Source organism: Amblyraja radiata, chromosome 40 (genome assembly GCF_010909765.2).
Source record: "Amblyraja radiata isolate CabotCenter1 chromosome 40, sAmbRad1.1.pri, whole genome shotgun sequence".
NCBI classification, from domain to species: Eukaryota; Metazoa; Chordata; class Chondrichthyes; order Rajiformes; family Rajidae; genus Amblyraja; species Amblyraja radiata.
In genome coordinates this window covers 1,288,949-1,311,592 of record NC_045995.1, presented here as the reverse complement: position 1 = coordinate 1,311,592, position 22,644 = coordinate 1,288,949, and the positions used below count along the sequence as shown (strand labels likewise).

At 44.3% G+C, this 22,644-nt stretch overlaps 1 long non-coding RNA gene across 1 annotated transcript; it reads left to right on the top strand.

Annotated features, from left to right (window-relative positions):
* Positions 1 to 19,088: 19,088 nt before the first annotated feature.
* On the top strand, positions 19,089 to 21,626 carry LOC116967642. The gene is made up of 3 exons (XR_004410290.1): positions 19,089 to 19,177; positions 19,500 to 19,617; positions 21,553 to 21,626. It is a non-coding gene; the product is annotated as an uncharacterized LOC116967642 (long non-coding RNA).
* The last annotated feature ends 1,018 nt before the right edge of the window (positions 21,627 to 22,644 follow it).

The window sequence follows — 22,644 nt, the reverse complement described above, 5'->3', positions numbered from 1 at the left end:
GCAAGATGGCGCTGCCTGCTGAAGACGGAGTGCACGAGGTGTTGAATAATTCTACAGAACTGGTAAATGTTTGTGTGTTTGTTGCATCAAAAGCTGCATTGCCTTTCAGCATTGTGTTTCAGCCAAGCTGCATTGTGTTGCAGCATTGTGTTTCAGCCAAAGCTGCATTGTGTTGCAGCATTGTGTTTCAGCCACAGACTACAACATGATTTGAAGATTCGGTCAAATATTCGGTTGCTTTCTCTATGGCAAGTCTGTGTTTGTTGGACGTTATTTAAAAGCAGCATTTTGTTTCAGCAAAAGACTGTACAGGCGGATTTGAATATTCGTTTTGCACAGTGTATTTTAGTGTTGTGTGTGTGAATGTGTGTGTGTGTGAATATATAATGTGTGTGTGTGAATATATATATATATGTGTGTGTGAATATATATATGTGGGTGTGAATATATATGTGTGTGTGTGTGTGTGTGTGTGATAATATATATGTGTGTGAATATATATATGTGTGTGTGTGTGTGTTAATATATATATGTGTGTGTGTGTGTGAATATATATATGTGTGTGTGTGTGTGTGAATGAATACTTATGTGTGTGAGTGTGAATATTTATGTGTGTGTGAATGTTGATATGTGTGTGTGTGCGTGTGAATATGTGTGTGTGCGTGTGAATATATGTGTGTGTGTGTGTGTGAATATATGTGTGTGTGTTAGTGAATGTGTGTGTGAATATATATATATATGTGTGTGTGAATATATATATGTGTGTGAATATATATATATGTGTGTGTGTGAATATATATGTGTGTGTGAATATATATATATGTGTGTGCGAATATTTGTGAATGTGTGCGAATATATGTGTGTGTGGGTGAATATATATATGTGTGTGTGTATGAATATATGTGTGTGTGAATATGTGTGTGTGTGTGTGAATATATGTGTGTGTGTGTGTGTGTGTGTGAATATATGTGTGGGTGTGTGTGTGTGAATATATGTGTGTGTGTGTGAATATATGTGTGTGTGAATATATATGTGTGTGTGTGTGTGTGTGTGTGTGTGTGTGTGTGTGCTTTAGTGTTGATGAAATGCAGTGAGCAAATGGCCAATGTTCGCTAAGCACTCTGTCTGTTGTCCCTTCAGCTCTCACTTCTATCTACCGTCATTTCTGCTCACTTTAGGAATTCTGAAGTAGGCTAAATGTCTCACATGCTCATCCCGATTTCCATAATTATTTGCAGCGCAAAAATGGACATTTTCGGCGGGTTTTAACGGGCCCGCTACGTTCAGATTCAGATTCAGATTCAACTTTAATTGTTGTTGTCAGTGTACAATACAGAGACAACGAAATGCAGTTAGCATCTCCCTGGAAGATGGAATTGGAAACAATGGTAAGTGCCTACCTGCAGAACATCGCGTGTAATACATTTGGTGTAGCGTAGCAACAGTACGGGTCAAGGGTCGTGACCCGACTGCCGTGAAACCTCCCATATGTGTGTGTGTGTGTATGTGTGTGTGTGTGTGTGTGTGTGTGTGTGTGTGTGTGTGTGTGTCAGTGTGTGTGTGTGAATATATATGTGTGTGTGTGTGTGTGTGCGTGAATATATGTGTGCGTGTGTGTGTGAGAATATATGTGTGCGTGTGTGTGTGTGAATGTGTGTGTGTATATGTGTGTGAGTGAATATGTGTGTGTGTGTGTGTGTGAATATGTGTGTGTGTACATGTGTGTGTCTGAATATGTGTGTGAGTGAATATGTGTGTGTGCGTGTGCGTGTGAGTGTGTGTGTGCATGATTATATTGTGTGTGTGTGTGAATATGAGTGCGTGCGTGTGTGTGTGCATATGTGTGTGAGTGCATGTGAATATATATGTGTGTGTGAAATAATATAGTATTTCGTAGTCCAGAACTTATTTGTTATGTTTAATAGCGTGATGGCTGTCAGGAAGAAGCTGTTCCTCAATGTAGATGTTACAGTTTTCAGTTTACAAAAGTCGGACGTGACTCCAGAAGTCGGGCATCAGTCAGTCCACAAGCTGTGAGAGTCAGTCCAAAGGCCATGAGTTAATCCCAAGGCAGTGAGTGAGTCCACAGGTGATGAGTAAAGCGCTCACTGCCCCCTCTCCTCCACTGACATCCCCCACCTCAAGACGCTGCCCTCCGCCATGCTATAGGATGCACACCCTACTGAAGCCGTCCACATCCCCAGCATGAGGACACCCCCCCCCCCCCCTTCACATCAGTTCACGACAACCCCCGCCTGAAGCTGCCCTTGGCTGCACGACATTTACCACCCATAGGGCAGCGTCTTGAGGTGGGGGATGAGTCTGTGTGTGTGATTGAGTCTGTGTGTGCGTGTGTGTGAGTGAGTGAGTCCATGTGTGTGTGTGTGTGTGTGTGTATGAGTCTACGTGTGTGTGTATGAGTCTATGTGTGTGTGGGTGTTTGTGTGAATGCGTGTGTCATTGAGTTTGTGTGTGCGTGAATGAGTCTGTTTGTGAATATGTGTATGAGAATGTGTGTGAGTGTGTGAATGTGTGAGAATGTGTGTGTGTGTGTGAATATGTGCGTGTGTGTGTGAATATGTGTGTGTGTACGTGTGTGTGTCTGAATGCGTGTGTGAGTGAATGTGTGTGTGTGTGTGTGTGTATGAATATATGTGTGTGTGCATATGTGTGTGAGTGCGTGTGAATATATATGTGTGTGTGTGAAATAATATAGTATTTCGTAGTTCAGAGCTTATTTGTTAAGTTTAATAGCGTGATGGCTGTCAGGAAGAAGCTGTTCCTCAATGCAGATGTTACCGTTTTCAGTTTACAAAAGTCGGACGTGACTGCAGAAGTCGGGCATCAGTCAGTCCACAAGCCATGAGAGTCAGTCAGTCTAAAGGGCATGAGTTAATCCCAAGACAGTGAGTGAGTCCACAGGTCATGAGTAAATCGCTCACTGCCCCCTCTCCTCCACTGACATGCCCTACATCCGCCTGGCTATAGGATGCACCCCCTACTGAAGCCGCCCTCATCCCCTGCATGAGCAACCTTTCTCATCAGCTCATGAGAACCCCCGCCTGAAGCTGTGCCGCTCGCCTGGCTGCACGATCTTTACCACTCCCCACTCCACCCTGACAAACCCCCACCTCAAAAAAATGTTGTGCACAAAATCTTCAGTGTTCATTAACAACTGAAATTGTATTTAGGCTGCTTTTTCAACATCATGTCAGGAAATGTTAGAGGTCAAGGTGATGTGGCTTTTGCTGTAGTATCCTCTAGGATAGCTGCTACATTTCTGCCTGGTGGAAGAACTACACATTCTCGATTCAAGATACCCATCCAAGTGGCCGAGGATACATTGTGCAACTTCGAGAAGAACTCTAAGACGGCACATTTCACGAGGCAAGTGAAAGTCATTGTTTGGGATGAATGTCCAATGATTAGGAGAGAATGCTTTGAAGTTGTGGACAGAACTCTTCCAGATGTCTTCAGCAACACCAAGCATTTTGCCCCCCCCTGCCAGTACAGGCCTCAGTGACTGAGCTGCCAGCCCTCAGTGACTGTGCTGCCAGCCCAAAAATACATTCCGCCCACAAACTCCATACTAGCCCTCTGGAAACCAGTACCTTTGGCCCAACATACCAGCTCAACAGAAATATGAAGGGAAATGTCAAAGGTTTCCTGAAGGATGGAACATCACCCAAGAATGTTGTCATTAATAGCGTGCTTCGTTGAATGATGACTTCTGAGATATTCTCAGATTTTCCTTCTTAAAATTTGACCGCTGACTTTCTCTATATTAAGATTGTCTCTTTTTATCAACAGGAAATAGTCATCAAGAGGCCGTGAGCAGCAGAACACAACAAGACGCAACAAGACACAAGTAAAAACTTAATAAATCTCATCTTTAAAATTTAAATTGTTCTTATATTTTAAGAGTCATTCACATTTTAAACTTTAATAAAATCTTTTTGCACTTTTAATGCTGTGTGTTCTTCATCACAATAGAACCTAATAGGCAGGAATGGCTGCTCTGTGGGAGAGCCACTAAGGAGGTTGTTTGGAGATGCACTGAATGTGTGGGTGGGAGGGGAATGGCAAGGAGCAGAGTGGGAGGGGGGGTGAAGGTAGGTGGGGTGACTGAGTGAACTGCCAGCATACCAGGCGTGAGTGACTGCACTGCCAGCCCACGAGCCGTGAGTTAGTGAACTGCCAGCCCACCAGCTGTAAGTGACAACTGCCAGCCCAATAATCCATTCAGTCCACCCTCTTCCCCCTTCTCTCTTACAGTCTCACCTGTTTTGGGCAGAAATTCTGGCAGTTTCTCAGCCGCCAGCCTGCCAGGTCCGAGTGATTGTACTGCCAGGCCTCAGTGACTGAGCTGCCAGCCTCAGTGACTGTGCTGCCAGCCCAAAAACCCATTTGGCCCACAAATTCCATACTAGCCCTCTGGAAATCAGTACCTTCGGCCCCCAACACTCGTACTAGCGCAACAGAAAGCCCCCCCCCCCCCCCCACTGGCCAGCAATATTGGAATTGGTGGAGAGGTGGAATATTGTGCTGGGTGTCCAGCCCTCCCGTGTGATGCTGGGACCCAACGGGTCCCACTCAGTCTAGCATTTTGATGTTTTTCATGATCTGAGCCAGTGGAAGCATGTAGATGTTAAACAGAAGAGGCCCCAGAATGGAGCCCTGGGGAACTCCACATGTAATTTTTGCATGCTCAGATGTGTAATTACCTATAGACACAAAATAGTCCCTGTCCTTCAAGTAGGATTCAAACCATTTTAATGCTGTGCTCGAAAGTCCCACCCAGTTTTCCAGACGGTCTAGTAATATGTTGTGATCGACTGTGTCGAATGCAGCACTGAGCTCTAGTAATACTAAGACTGAAATTTTGCCGTTGTCTGTGTTTAAGTGAATGCCATTGTAGACCTTAACAAGAGCCGTCTCGGTGCTGTGGTGTGGTCTAAATCCTGACTGGAAGACATCAAAACAGCTGGTCATTAACATGAAATTGTTCAGCTGCTTAAAAACAGCTTTTTCAATTATTTTACTGAGAAATGGGAGGTTTGATATTGGTCTGTAATTGTTCAGTAGTGAAGTGTCTAAGTTGTTCTTTTTTAAGGGAGGCTTGATAACAGCAGTTTTCAGGGCCTGTGGGAAGACACCTGAGAGAAGGGACGTGTTTACAATCTGTAGAAGGTCTGAGGTCATGCAGTATGATACACCTTTGAAAAGGCCTGTTGGTAGAATATCGAGGCAGCAGGAGGAGGATTTCAAATGTTGTATAATGTCCTCCAAGGTTTTATGGTTAACTAGACTAAGTGGGACCCGTTGGGTCCCAGCATCACACGGGAGGGCTGGACACCCAACACAATATTCCACCTCTCCACCAATTCCAATATTGCTGGCCAGTTGGGGGGGGGGGGGGGGGCGGCTTTCTGTTGCGCTAGTATGAGTGTTGGGGGCCGAAGGTACTGATTTCCAAAGGGCTAGTATGGAATTTGTGGGCCAAATTGATTTTTGGGCTGGCAGCACAGTCACTGAGGGCTGGCAGCTCAGTCACTGAGGCCTGGCAGTACAATCACTCGGACCTGGCAGGCTGGCGGCTGAGAAACTGCCAGAAATCTGCCCAAAACAGGTGAGACTGTAAGAGAGAAGGGGAAGAGGGTGGACTGAATGGATTATTGGGCTGGCAGTTCAGTTACTTACAGCTGGTGGGCTGGCAGTTCACTAACTCACGGCTCGTGGGCTGGCAGTGCAGTCACTCACGCCTGGTATGCTGGCAGTTACTCAGTCACCCCACCTACCTTCACCCCCCCCCCCCCACTCTGCTCCTTGCCATTCCCCTCCCACCCACACATTCAGTGCATCTCCAAACAACCTCCCCCCATGCACTCTTAGTGGCTCTCCCACAGAGCAGCCATTCCTGCCTATTAGGTTCTATTGTGATGAAGAACACACTGCATTAAAAGTGCAAAAAGGTTTTATTAAAGTTTAAAATGTGAATGACTCTTAAAATATAAGAACAATTTAAATTTTAAAGATGAGATTTATTAAGTTTTTACTTTTTGTGTCGTGTTGCGTCTTGTTGTGTTCTGCTGCTCACTGCCTCTTGATGACTATTTCCTGTTGATAAAAAGAGACAATTTTAATATAGAGAAAGTCAGCGGTCAAATTTTAAGAAGGAAAATCTGAGAATATCTCAGAAGTCATCATTCAATGAAACACGCTATTAATGACAACATTCTTGGGCGATGTTCCATCCTTCAGGAAACCTTTGACATTTCCCTTCATATTTCTGTTGAGCTAGTATGTTGGGCCAAATGTACTGGTTTCCAGAGGGCTAGTATGGAGTTTGTGGGCGGAATGTATTTTTGGGCTGGCATCTCAGTCACTGAGGGCTGGCAGCTCAGTCACTGAGGCCTGTACAGGCACGGGGGCATCAAAATGCTTGGTGTTGCTGAAGACATCTGGAAGAATTCTGTCCACAACTTCAAAGCATTCTCTCCTAATCATTGGACATTCATCCCAAACAATGACTTTCACTTGCCTCGTGAAATGTGCCGTCTTAGAGTTCTTCTCGAAGTTGCACAATGTATCATCGGCCACTTGGACGGGTATCTTTAATCGAGAATGTGTAGTTCTTCCACCAGGCAGAAATGTAGCAGCTATCCCAGAGGATACTACAGCAAAAGCCACATCACCTTGACCTCTAACATTTCCAGACATGATGTTGAAAAAGCAGCCTAAAACTGATCAGAAAATATTAACTAAGATTCTATCTAATAGATTGAGCTTAGTGATCAGTAAATTAATACATCCTGACCAAACAGGGTTTATCCCCAAACGGTATTCATTTTTTAATCTGAGAAGATTATTTAATATTATATACTCCAATAGAATCCCCAACGCAGAGCTAGCAATTATCTCGTTAGATGCTGAAAAAGCATTTGACCAGGTAGAATGGCCATATTTATTTTCGGTGATGGAAAAATTTCAACTAGGAGAGAAGTACTGTACATGGGTTAAATTGTTATATTCTAACCCAACAGCTAGAATATTAACAAACAAAATGTTATCAACTAAATTTAATCTCTCTAGAGGCTGTAGACAAGGATGCTCACTATCCCCACTATTATTTGCTCTTGCAATCGAACCCCTAGCAGAAACCGTTAGAAACCATCCAGGAATATTTGGATACAATACTAGAGACACAAGGAATAAAATCTCCTTATATGCAGATGATATACTAATATATATTACAAAATTAGAAACTAGTATTCCAAACCTATTAAATCTAATAACTCAATTTGGTCAGTTTTCGGGATATAGAATCAATTGGAATAAAAGCGAAATCATGCCAATAACAAAATTCAATTTACATACAATACAACAATCCCCTTTTAAAATAGTTAAAGATAAATTTAAATACTTAGGAATCTGGGTAACTAATACATATACCTCTTTATTTAAACTAAATTTCCCACCCTTACTGAATAAACTACATAAGAATATTCAATACTGGAAAACACTCCCCATTTCAATGCTTGGGAGAATTAATGCTATAAAAATGATTTTTTTACCGCAACTACTGTACCTACTTCAATTAATTCCGATATATTTCCCAAAAACCTTTTTCAAAAAAGTCGACTCCATTGTTACAAGTTTTGTCTGGGATTATAAGAATCATAGAATAAGTAAAAAACATTTATGTAAATCAAAGATAAATGGAGGTCTGGCTTTGCCAAATTTCTTATTTTATTTTTGGGCAGTCCATATTAAAAACATGAATTTTTGGCTGGAAGAAATGGACCAACAACCAGATTGGCTAATGATGGAAAAGGAAGACTGTCTACCTTTTGAAATTGGACCGATCATATTTGCCCCCACAAAACAGCACAAAAAAACCTATAAAGAAAACCCCATAATACATAGTGGAATACGAATTTGGAAACAAATAAAAAAAGATTTAAAATTGAATAATATACCACTCTGCCTTCCCATTGTAAATAATCCTTTGTTCAAATCATCCTTTATGGACAAAGGTTTCACACAATGGAAAAATCATGGAATCAAAAATATAGGACATCTTTATGGGAAAGGTACTTTTCTTTCATTTCAAGAGTTTCAACTGAATTATGGACTGCACTCAAATAATTTTTTCAGATATCTACAAATTAGAGATTATGTTAAATCTAATACACAAGTTTACAGGAATAGGGAATCAGAAATTCTTGATGAATGTCTGAACAAGCATCCTAATACTGAAAAACTAATAGCTTATATTTATAACACCCTACTAAATAACGAGGTACCACCGACCGAACCATATAGATACAAATGGGAAAATGAAATAGGTCATCCTATCACGAAAGATATGTGGGACGAAAGTTTACAACAAATACATCAATGTTCATTAAATGCCAGACATACTTTAATACAATTCAAGGTCTTACATAGACTACACTTCTCTAAAATAAAACTAAATAGAATCTTCCCACAAATCTCTCCTATTTGTGATAAATGTCTACATTTAGAGGCTAATTTAACACATACGTTTGCAAACTGTATAAAACTTAAACATTTCTGGACAGATATTTTTGAAATAACTTCAGAAGTTATTAATACAAAACTGGACCCAGACACAAAATTAATAATACTTGGAATATCAGAACAAAGCTTAACACTCACAACAAACCAAAGAAACTTCCTCAATTACAGTATAATAACCGGAAAAAAATTAATATTAAAATTTTGGAAAGGCCCTACAACCCCCACAATCAAAATGTGGATTACGGAAATGTCGGAGACCCTATACTTAGAAAGAATTAGACTTGTCTTAATGGACAAACAAGATCTTTTTCATAAAATTTGGGCTCCATTCATTAACTATCTGAAGGGATAGATTGGCACAGCACGAGGACCCAGTTGAAACTTGAACTTAGGAACAGATGAAAAACTATACTCTATACTTTATAACCTACGAACCTATCTCCATTGATGTATTACAGGTAACCCATTCCACCTCCCTTGATTTTCTGATGTGTTGTTTTTTGTTTGTTTTTTTTTTTTTTTTTTGCTTTCTTTTTTATTTGTAACTTTCTACCCTCTCTTTTTCTCGCTTTCTATAAAAAATAAAAATACTAGAAGCAGAAGTAATTGATAATGGAACATTTTAATAATGTATGACTGATGTATATGAAAAGTTTTTTTTTACTATAATATGTAACTACATTTTATAATATGTCTACTTCTAATAAATAAATAAAAAAAGAAAAAAGAAAAAGCAGCCTAAATACAATTTCAGTTGTGAATGAACACTGAAGATTTTGTGCACAACATTTTTTTGAGCTGGGGGTTTGTCAGGGTGGAGTGGGGAGTGGTAAACATCGTGCAGCCAGGCGAGCGGCACAGCTTCAGGCGGGGGTTCTCATGAGCTGATGAGAAAGGTTGGGGGGGGGGGGGGCTCATGCAGGGGATGAGGGCGGCTTCAGTAGGGGGTGCATCCTATAGCCAGGTGGAGGTAGGGCATGTCAGTGGAGGAGAGGGGGCAGTGAGCGATTTACTCATGACCTGTGGACTCACTCACTGTCTTGGGATTAACTCATGCCCTTTAGACTGACTGACTATCACGGTTTGTGGACTGACTGATGCCCGACTTCTGGAGTCACGTCCGACTTTTGTAAACTGAAAACGGTAACATCTACATTGAGGAACAGCTTCTTCCTGACAGCCATCACGCTATTAAACTTAACAAATAAGCTCTGAACTACGAAATACTATATTATTTCACACACACACATATATATTCACACGCACTCACACACATATGCACACACACATATATTCATACACACACACGCACTTATTCACTCACACACATATTCATACACACACACATATTCACACGCACATATTCACACACACATTCACACACACACACATTCTCACACATACACACACATATTCACACACATTCTCACACACATATTCACAAACAGACTCATTCACGCACACACAAACCCAATCTCTCTCTCACACACACGCGCACACACACACACACACACACACACACACACACACACACACACACACACACCCCACCCCCCACCTCAAGACGCTGCTCTATGGGCGGTAAATGTGCAGCCAAGGGCAGCTTCAGGCGGGGGTTGTCGTGAACTGATGAGAAGGGGCGTGTCCTCATGCAGGGGATGTGGACGGCTTCAGTAGGGGGTGAATCCTATAGCATGGCGGAGGGCAGCGTCTTGAGGTGGGGGATGTCAGTGGATGAGAGGGGGCAGCGAGCGATTTACTCATCACCTGTGGCCTCACTCACTGCCTTGGGATTAACTCATGGTCTTTGATCTGACTCACAGCTTGTGGACTGACTGATGCCCGACTTCTGGAGTCACGTCCGACTTTTGTAAACTGAAAACTGTAACATCTACATTGAGGAACAGCTTCTTCCTGACAGCCATCACGCTATTAAACATAACAAATAAGCTCTGAACTACGAAATACTATATTATTTCACACACACATATATATTCACATGCACTCACACACATATGCACGCACACACAAACACACGCACTCATATTCACACACACACATACACACACACACACACAATATATAATCACGCACACACACACACACACACGCAAACACACAATATAATCACGCACACACACACTCATACGCACACACACATATTCACACACACATATTCAGACACACACATGTACACACACACACACATTCACTCACACACACATTCACTCACACACATATACACACACACACACATTCATAGTCACACACACATACGCACACATATTCACACACACATATTCACACGCACACATAGTCACACACATACACATATTCACACACACACGCACACATATATTCACACACACACACATATATATTCACACGCACGCACATTGACACACACACATATGGGAGGTTTCACGGCACTCGGGTCACGACCCATGACCCGTACTGTTGCTACGCTACACCAAATGGATTACACGCGATGTTCTGCAGGTAGGCACTTACCATTGTTTCCAATTCCATCTTTTAGAGAGATGCTAACTGCATTTCGTTGTCTCTGTATTGTACACTGACAACGACAATTAAAGTTGAATCTGAATCTGAATCTGAACGTAGCGGGCCCGTTAAAACCCGCCGAAAATGTCCATTTTTGCGCTGCAAATAATTATGGAAATCGGGATGACCATGTGAGACATTTCGCCTACTTCAGAATTCCAAAAGTGAGGAGAAATGACGGTAGATAGAAGTGAGAGCTGAAGGGACAACAGACAGAGTGCTTAGCGAACATTGGCCATTTGCTCACTGCATTTCATCAACACTAAAGCACACACACACACACACACACACATATATATTCACACACACATATATATATATACGCACACACATATATTCACACACACACACATATATTCACACACACACACCCACACATATATTCACACACACACACACACATATATTCATACACACACACACATATATATTCACCCACACACACATATATTCGCACACATTCACAAATATTCGCACACACATATATATATATTCACACACACATATATATTCACACACACATATATATATATATTCACACACACATTCACTAACACACACACACACATATATTCACACACACACACATATATTCACACGCACACACACATATTCACACGCACACACACACATATCAATATTCACACACACATAAATATTCACACTCACACACATAAATATTCATTCACACACACACACACACACACATATATATATTCACACACACACACACATATATATATTCACACACACACACACATATATATATTCACACACATATATATTCTCACACACACACACACATATATATTCACACCCACATATATATATTCACACACATATATATATATTCACACACACACATTATATATTCACACACACACACATTCACACACACAACACTAAAATACACTGTGCAAAACGAATATTCAAATCCGGCTGTACAGTCTTTTGCTGAAACAAAATGCTGCTTTTAAATAACGTCCAACAAACACAGACTTGCCATAGAGAAAGCAACCGAATATTTGACCGAATCTTCAAATCATGTTGTAGTCTGTGGCTGAAACACAATGCTGCAACACAATGCAGCTTTGGCTGAAACACAATGCTGCAACACAATGCAGCTTTGGCTGAAACACAATGCTGCAACACAATGCAGCTTTGGCTGAAACACAATGCTGAAAGGCAATGCAGCTTTTGTTGCAACAAACACATTATTTGTGTTTTTTCTTGATTCCTTTGTCATCTAAAACGTTTCAGAAGTGATAAATCTGGCTGTATTTTATTTATTTTTTTTAAATCGCCCATGGTTCTCAAGTAGGTTTTTACGTACAAAATGAAAACGCATCTGAAGAAAAATTTACAGCCAGATTTATCACTTCTGAGAATTTTTAGATACCAAAGGAATCAACCAAAACACGAATAATGCCTTACTGTTGATGAAATGCAGTGAGCAAACACGATAATTCCAATATTTTCAATTACGACATCTGCACGACCAATGTTTACCAAGCACTTTAGCTGCTGTTGTCCCTTCAATTCTCGCCTCACTTTACCTTCATTTCATTTCACATTTGGCAAACAGGATTTGGCACTGGTGCATTGAGAAAGATATTTGGTTTTCTGCAGTTTACCTCCCGGGTAAATTCAACATAATTGCAGATACAAGATCAAGAAATTTCAATGACAATACAGAATGGATGTTAAATCGTGACGTTTTCCGAACAATTGTTTAAAAATTTGGGAAACCAGAAATTGATTTGTTTGCACCCAGATTGAATCACCAGTTACCTCAATATGTTTCTTAGAAGCCAGATGCAGGTGCAACAGGGGTAGATGCGTTTACGCTAAATTGGGGTGGAATGTTTTGGATGCATTTCCTCCCTTTTGTCTCATCAAAAGGTGTCTACAGAAGATCAAACAAGATTATGCTTTAGGATTGTTGGTGGTTCCAGATTGGCCCACACAAACATGGTATTCATTAGGGTTAAAAATGGTGACTGAACCCATTATGGATGTCTTTAGACAAGAAAACCTACTTGTGCACCCTGTAGCTGGTGAATTTCATCCTTTACATGATCGTGTTGATTTATTGATTTGCAGATTCTAAAAAGTACCTAGAAGCAGTACATTTTCTTACATTAAGAAATGGGAACAGTTTCTTCAACACAAAATTTTCTTACCACACTGCAGACGCTTCAGATGTTGTAGAAATTTGTCAAAATTACATTTTGATGAAAATTTAAGCTATACTGTGATCAACAGCAAGGTATGCTTTGTCGGCATACTTATCGAGACCATCGGAACATCAAGTTCTAGGATCACATCCTTTGACTTGTAGATACATGAAGGGCATCTTTAATGCTACTTAGGGATTGGGATCCCATCTCAAATTTGTCGTTAGACAAAATTACGATAAAAGTAGTCATGTTAATGGCTTTAGTATCAGCTCAAAGAGTACAAACATTACACAAGTTAAGGATAGACAGAATGGGAATGCAAAGTGAGGAAATTACATTCTATGTCTATGACCTGCTAAAACAGAGCAGACCAGGAGTCTCGGGGTGTAAATTGATTTTCAGCTTATCCTGCAGATCAAAGACTTTGTGTAGTTACATATTTAAAATACTACATTGAGACTACCAAACATCTTACAGGTGTAGAAACTGGATTATTCATCAGCCATAAAGCCACATAAAAAAGTGACAACACAAACAATTTCAAGATGGCTGAAGAAGGTGCTATTGGATGCAGGAATTGATACTGACAAATTTAAACCTCATTTCCACCAGGGCGGCGGCAACATTGGTGGCCAAGGATTTGGACATTCCAATAGACCATATCCTTGCGGCCGCAGGTTGGGAAAATGAAAGGATGTTGCACAAGTATTATCACAAAGAAATTGCAGACCCTGGTGTATTTGGTGGTACTATTTTGAATTCAGTATTAAATGTCTCTAGAGATTACAATGGGACACATAATGTTTTAGCATAAAATAAACCATTAATTATTTAAACAAGTATGATGGTTTGCATGTTATTGACTGTTTTTCACTCATAGAGTCAAGCAAAATGCAGTGATACGCCGGAACCCAATCTACGGCCTGAAATCACAGAAGCTTTAAAATCTTCACGTAGTCACTCACGTGACTCCGAAGTAAAATATTAAGATTAAACGAGAACTTACCAGTTTGAAGTTTGATCTTTATTTTATGAGGAGTTACGTCGAGGGACTACGTGCCATCCGCTCCCACCCTAATAAGATCAAAGGTAAGTTAAGTTTGTATCACGTAGCTTACTATTATGCTTCAGAGTAGATCATCTGTGATTTCACACCGCTGCTTTGAAGTTTGACGCGCATGCACCTGGACGGCCTTCTTCACGTAGTCCCTCGACGTAACTCCTCATAAAATAATGATCAAACTTCAAACTGGTAAGGTCTCGTTTAATCTTACTATTTAAACACCAAACAGTGGCCTCGCCAGCCCGCTGGCAATCGGTTGATCACTAATGATTGCATCGATATCTTGCTCGTTGCCAATTTATGAGGTAGCTCCTCAAGCGAGAATATGTCGCACCTCCCAAACCATGAGTTAGTCTTGGTTTTCTCAATCATTCTTGGATGGTCGGCGATGCAACAGAAAAACCAACGTTTGAGTGAATGAATTGTTGCTTTCACACGGGCGGTAATCGCTTTAAAACATGGGGAGGGGGGTCACAATGAGACCTGAGATATAGTACAGGGGTCGGTAACCTATGGCCCACGGGCCGGATTCGGCCCGTAACCCGAAATCTTCTGGCCCGCAGGTGTTTTTTTTCAATTGTTTTTCGCAACCTGGGAACTACAGCCAGTCCCGGGGCAGGTGAGCTGACCTGGGAACTACAGCCAGTCCCGGGGCAGGTGAGCTGACCTGGGAACTACAGCCAGTCCCGGGGCAGGTGAGCTGACCTGGGAACTACAGCCAGTCCCGGGGCTGCTAGATTCTAGGAGCTGGCGGCCTCCAACTGGAATCGACCTTGAGGGCTCCGTTCGCAGAGACTGTGGACTTCCCATCACGGAGCCGCTGACTTCGGAGGCTGCGGTGACTGTGGTTGCGGCTGCGACTCGACTTCGGAGGCTTCGATTTTGCTGCAACATGTTTCACAAAACATGGGAGGGGATTGTCCCCCACCTCTCAAAACATGCGGGGGACAGAAAGGTCCACTCGTCGCTCCCAGGACCCCCCCCCCCCCCCCCCACATGCAGCGGCTTTGTGGGAGCGGTGGCGGCTGCAGTCCGGAATGTCAATGGATGACAATTGTAAACTAGAAGCTGCTATTCGTGCAGCAATTACACGGCTGCAGACGTCAGCATCCAGCGTAACTTTTGTCTGATCAAACCCTCCCTATATTATCACCCATATACACATCACTCTGGTAGACACAAAATGCTGGAGTAACTCCGCGGGACAGGCAGCATCTCTGGAGAGAAGCCGGCTGGTGACGTTTCAGGTCGAGACCCTTCCTGTAGGGTGTGTTATTCCAGCATTTTGTGTCTACCTTCAATTTAAACCAGCATTTGCAGTTCTTTCCTACACATATCAGTCCGGCCCGCTTTAGACTACTGTCTTTTAGACTTTAGAGATACAGCGGCATCACCGAGTCAGTGGGGGGGGGGGGGCTGCAGCCCCCCGTTTCCGTGGCCCATTAAGTTGTGTAAAAAGTGCGGCGCACATTCATAGTAAAGTGCTGGAGTAACTCCGCTGGACAGGCAGCATCTCTGCAGAGAAGCGTGCGGGTGAGGTTTCCGGTTGAGAACCGTCTTCGAAAGCTGAGTTACTGCAGCTTTATGTCTTATTTTGCGCAGTTTTGTTCTGAGGGGAAGGAGGGGGAAAGGAGGGGGAAAGAGGAGGGAGGGAATGAGGTACAGGGATGGATGGAGAACACAGTAAAATGGCACAAAACTCAGCACTATCTCCCGGTTATTGTGCGCGGGAATACCTGGAAAAATAAGCGAGAATATCGTGTACGTACAGTGGGAGGAAGCAGAGTTGACCGTGACGATATCCTGAGATGTTGTTTCCCCCTCTTGCCTTCTCTTCTCTTCTCTTAAAGAACAGAAACAAGTCTATCTCTTCTCTCTCTCTCTCTCTCTGCGCGAATTTCTCTCTCTCTCTCTCTCTCTCTCTCTCTCCGCTCTCTCGTTCCTTCGTTCTTTTTCTCTCTCACCCCCCTCTCTATGGGAGGGAGAAGACGTCAGGAGTCGGCAGAAGACCCCTCTTCTCCCTGGCGGGTTTTCCGTTGCTCCGCTCTCTCGTTCTCATTTTGCGTTTCGTACTCTTTTTTAATCGTTTTAGAGAACCGCGCTCTCTAATTTTGCGCTCCGAGCTCTTTTTTTTAAGCGGCGTTTTGCCTCCGCCTCAGTCGGAGCTGGGCGGAGAGGGGGAACGGGGAAGGGGAGGAGGAGAGGAGGGAACAAAACTGTGACATAGATCGTTTTTCCGCTATAAACATATATACACACACCAAACTCTTTTTTTGGGGGGAGGGATATTTTCTATACAATTTATATGCAACGCTAAAACATCTCTGATCGTCGATGTGGGTGGGGTGGGGAGAGGGGGTGGGGAGAGAATTAGCGCTGGAGTTATTCAGGGGACGGGGGGAGAGGGGAGAGATCTGGGTTTGAGCGGGGAGAAATGGGACGGGGAAGAGAAAGGAAGGGGGTCTTCTTCAACAAGGAAGGCGCGGGGACGGGGGGGGGGAGACAGGGGTCTTAACTCTAAAGTGGAGGGGGAGAGAGAGAGAGGGGAGTGAGACAGGAGGGGAGACATGGGGGGTCATAATTAGCTATTGAGGGGGAGAGGGAGTTAGCAATTGAGGGAGAGAGAGGGAAGGGGGAGAGGAGAGATTTTCACACGACGTTTAACGTTCTCTGGAAGGAGAGGGCGCGTAGGGGAGGGGAGGGTGAGACGGGACAGAGGGGAGAGAGGGAGGGAGGGGATGATTCAGAAATTGGGTAACTGCAAGGCACTCTGTTTGCACTCGATCTTCGAGACGTCCTACTGGACGAAGTCTATCGGCAAAGCAGGACGGTTACTGGAAGAGGCAGGAGAGAGCGAGAGGGAGGGAGGGAGGGAGAGAGAGAGAGAGAGAGAGAGAGAGAGAGAGAGAGAGAGAGAGAGAGAGAGAGAGAGAGAGAGAGAGAGAGAGAGAGAGAGAGTGGCAGCGAGAGAAAAGAGAAGTGGGGTGTTGGGAGAGAAGAAGGTGGGGGAGGAGACAGAGGGTGTGAGAGTGGGATAGTGAGAGGGAAAGGGAGAGGACGAGGTAGAGAGATACAGAGAAGGTGGAGAGAAGGAGGGCGGGGTTAGAGAAGTGAGAGAAGATGGCGCAATGGGCTAAGTGTTCGGCTGGCAACCGGAAGGTAGCTGGTTCGAATCCCGCTTGGAGTGCATACTGTCGTTGTGTTCTTGGGCAAGACACTTCACCCACCTTTGCCTGTGTGTGTCCTTGGGCAAGACACTTCACCCACCTTTGCCTGTGTGTGTGGATGTAATTATGTGAAGCACTTTGGGGTCAATGCAAGTTGACTAAAAATGTGCTATATAAATAAAGAAATTTAATTTTAATTTAAGGAGGGAAGGAGAGAGAGGGGATGGAGAGAGAGGGGAGGACATAAAGGGAAATGAGTGGAGGAAGAGAGAGAAAGGGAGGCGGTAGAGATAAGGGAGAATGAGGAGAGAGGGGGAGAGATAAAGATTAATGGCTGGAGGGAGAGAGAGAAGGGAGAGAGAGAAGGTGGGGAAAGAAGCAGAATATGTTGTGAACAAAAGGGAGAGAGAGCAAGGATAAAGAGATGGTGAGAGAAGGGAGAGGGAGAAAAAGAAAGAGAGAGAGGGAGAGAGAAAGAAATGTGTGGAGAGAAAGAGGGAGATGAGGGTGCAGGAGGGAGAGAGATGGGGAGAGCGAGAGGTGAAGACTGAGTAGGGAGGGGGAGAACGTGGGACAAGTTCTCCCTCCAACCCTAACTCTCTCTCTCCCCCCTCTCTCTGCCCCCCCCCCCCTTACCCGATGAGGACAGAGTCCATGACAAAGGGAGATTTGGTCACTTGGAGATTCAACTATATCTGAAAAAAATAGTAAAACTATATAAAAAGAGGGGAGAGAGTCAGGGGGAGAAAGTTGGGGGGGAGAGAATTGAGCTAAACTCCACCCCACGACTAAACTCCACCCACGACTATCCTCCATCCCACGGCTAAACTCCACCCCACGACTAAACTCCACCCCACGACTAAACTCCACCCCACGCTAAACTCCACCCACGACTAAACTCCACCCCACGACTAAACACCATCCCACGACTAAACTCCACCCCACGACTAAACTCCATCCCACGACTAAACTCCACCCCACGACTAAACTCCACCCCACGACTAAACTCCACCCCACGCTAAACTCCACCCGCGACTAAACTCCACCCCACGCTAAACTCCACCCACGACTAAACTCCACCCCACGACTAAACTCTACCCCACGACTAAACTCCACCCCTACTCTGGGTCACGTGGACAGCTCGAGCACGCGGCTGGAAAAGGCGCCAAACGCCGTCGCGAGTCTCCCGTCTCCCCCATCCTCGCTTTCCCGCCGCCACGGCGCTGAGTGGGAGGAGCTACGTCCGCCGCGGGGGGAGGGGCGGGGCTTGGGGAGACGTCAACGTCAGCGCGCGTGCGCCCCTCCCCCCACCCCCGCGCCGCTCTCGGCCCCTCCCCCAGGCGAGGGCTCGAGCTATCCACGGGACTAATTAAATAATTAATAACTAGGGCGTCAGGAACTTGTGTGGCAACGGCTGCGGTGATGCACCTCCTGCAATGCAGTAGATCCTTGCACGGGAGCTGCTGCAGCAGTGATGCACCTCCTGCAATGCAGTAGTTACTTGCAGGGGAGTTGCTGCTGCAGTGATGCACCTCCTGCAATGCAGTAGTTCATATCACGGGAGCTGCTGCTGCAGTGATGCACCTCCTGCAGCTGCAGGGAAAGTTCAAGCCTCCACCATCTCCTCGGGCAGCGTGTCCCAGATTGCAACCACCCTCTGGGTGAGTTTAATATCATCCACGTCCGTTTTTATTTTTCTGTTAGTATAGCAGTTCCTATGCAGTTCCTTTTTCCAGCATCTTATTCTAATTGCTGACACCAAATACTACGTTTCCTCATCTGTTCTTGCCCCATCAGAGATATTATCCCCTTTGTTCCACCAATCCACCACAACCCTTCTCTACAACTGAAAAACAACTTGTTTTTGTTGCTGTTTCCTACTCTGGTGAAGGGTCTCTGATCTGAAACTGAACTGTTTCTTTCTCCACAAATGCTGTCTAACCTGCTGAATGTTTTATGAATTTTCTTCCATTTTTATTTCAGATTTTCAGCATCTGTGGTTCTTTGCTTTACACGTTCATTTTGATGTTGTGACCTGCGAACAACGAATCAAAGGAGATCAGATACGTGGTGTCGTAATCTACTGGGATTCCAGTAACTAGTAAGTGTTTCAATGGGAAGATTCTGCCTACTCGAGATGGGATTCCATTTTAGTTTAATTTAGAGATACAGCACGGAAACAGACCTTTCATCCCACCAAATCCACACCGACCAGCGATCACCGCCCACTAACACTATCCTACACACACTAGGGACAATTTACACTTATATCAAGCCAATTTACCTACAAACCTGCACGTTTTTTGAGTGGGGGAGGAAACGGAAGATCTCGGGGGAAACGCACGCAGGTCATAAATGATAGGAGAAGAATTAGGTCAATTCGGCCCATCACGTTTACTCTGCCATTCAATCATGGCAGATCTCTCCCTCCTAACCTCATTCTCCTGCCTTTTCCCCTTAACCCCTGACACCCGCACTATTCATGAATCTGTCTCTGCTTTAAAAGTGTCCACTGACATGGCCTCCGTCTGTGGCAAAGAATTCCACAGATTCACCACCCTCTGGCTAAAGACATTTCTTCTCATCTCTTTCCTCGTGGAACATCCTGTAATACTAAGGCTATGACCTCTAGTCCATCAGACTCCCACTAGTGGAAACATCCTCTCCACATCCACTCTAGCCAAGCCTTTGGCCAAGGTCACGGTACAAACTCCGTACAGACAACACCCGTAGTCGGGATCGAACCCGGCTCTCTGTCGCTAGTACCGCCCTATTTTATCTGCTCTGAACAGGAAGTTAGATGAAAGCAGCACGTTAGGAAAAGTAATTTTCCTGAAATTAATCCAACAATATAAAAAAAGTGTTGTAATAAATGTTTTTTTTACAATATGCACTGCTATGTGTCACTGATCATCTTCTGGAAAGTGTCTCCTTAATGCTTGAATCAGTTTCTCATGCGTTAGTCAGCGGGATGAATAAGACGTAGCTTAAGTGAACAGTAAAATATTTAAATGTTTAAAATACACTGGTGTCACTTAGAAACCCTTTCTCAAAGGTGCACATTTCAACGACCGGAGGGTATAACTTTAAGGTAAAAAAAAAGACAAGTTTAAAGGAGATTTGTGGGGAAAGATTTTTATTCCAGAGTGGTGAGTGGCTGGAACACACTGCCAGGGGTGGTGATGAAACCAGATATAATAGTGGTGTTTAAGAGGCTTTTGGAAAGGTACATGGATATGCTGGGATTGGAGGGAAATGGATCATTTTCAATTTGGCATCATGATCGGCACAGACATTGTGGGCCGACGGGGCCTGTTCCTGCGTTGTGTTTGTTGTTGCTATAATGGAATATTGTTGTAAAGATTGATAATACTATGAGAAAGATTAAGCAAGTACAACATGTTTTTATGCCTGGGCCAACCTGATCTCCCGGTTGCCAAACACTTTAATTCCCCTCCACATTCCCACTCTGACCTTTCTGTCCTGGGCCTCCTCCATTGTCAGAGTGAGGCCAAACGCAAATTGGAGGAACAGCATCTCATATGTTACTTGGGCAGCTTGCTACCCAGCAGTATGAATATTGATTGCTCTAACTTGAACCCTAACATCCCCTCCCTCTCCGTCCCTCCCCCACCCAAGTCATTGTACTAGTCTGAAAGTTGTCTTGTTGAGTCTCATTGTCTACAACTCGTTTTCACCTAGCCCTCAGCTAACAATGGCCAGTTTCCTTTGTCATCGTTACTTTTTTGTATTTATATAATTTATTTGTTCTATATCTCTCTCCATCACCATCTATATCTCTCGTCTCCCTTTCCCCTGAATCTCAGTCTGCCGATGAGTCTCGACTCGAAACGTCAGCCATTCCTTTTCTCCAGAGATGCTGTCTGTCCCGCTGAGTGACTACAGCTTTTTGTGTCTGCTTTCGGTTTAAACCAGCATCTGCAGTTCCTTCCTACATACAACATGTGTTAATTGGGTGTACGGTGAGATTGTGCTGAAACTGTGTTGTTTAAAACTTGCAGAATGTGGAAGTCAGAGCACCAGTTGTGACTGTGAGACGTGGTGTTGTGTTGGAAGCACAGATGGCCTGGGACGTTCATTAGATGCATCAAGAAATTGCTATGGAGACGGTGCAGGACGTTCCCCCCGGTTACAACAGGTTCCCTTCCTGGGAACCGTTCCCAATCGAAACATGCAGCCGTGAACAGAGTTCCCACACGGCAGAAGTTGCCTGCAGCCCCGCAGCAGCCGGTAAATCCATCCCACCGTCTCCCAGACACTCGCTCGTGTACGGGCTGTACTTTAGTGTGTCCGTAAGCTGGGGACGATCTACACCTCAAACAAGTCAACTCGGGGCTGGACAACGATTAAAGAGAACAAAGACATAATGACAGAAAATGCTCAAAATACTCAGCCGGTCGGGCAGCATCTCGTGGAGAAAGAAACAGTTCATGTTTCACGGTCCTGTAGAAACAGGCCCTTCGGCCCAACTTGTCCATGCTGACCAAGATGCCTCCTCTAAGCTCAGGGCCGGATTTAGATGAAGAGAGGCCCTAAGCTGTTCCACTTGTTAGGCCCCCTCCGCATTAGTTTTCAGCGCTGGCGGCGAGGCAGTGACCGGACAGCCATGGCGGCCAAATCTCCCACAATTCAAAGCGAGGGAGAAAGTGCCCAGCGTCGACCAGTTGCCGTTGCAGTGCGCATGCGCAGGGCGGCCGATGATGTGCTGGCCGTGGTTGTGCGCATGTGCAGAGGGGAGGACGTGCAGGCCGCAGCAATGCGCATGTGCAAGGCGGCCTGCCGTGCCGACGGATGAGGAGCGAGCGGAGACCGGCGGCCCGGACACGGATAGCGGGAGGAGATGGAGAGATAGAGAGGGGGGCCCGCACAGAGTTGAACGGTAGGTGTCCTGCCTTGGCCGGAGGACCCCCCCAAGACCTCGAGACCCTAAGCTTAAGCTTGTGTACCTTATAGGTAAATCCGGCCCTGTCTAAGCTGATCCTATTTGCCCACGTTTGGCCCAAAGCCCTCTGATCTTTCTTACCCATTGTTGAAACACCTTCTGAAAAATGTCGTCTCAGATCAATGACCGTTCATCAGAACTGGATCAAGTAACATAATGTGGCCA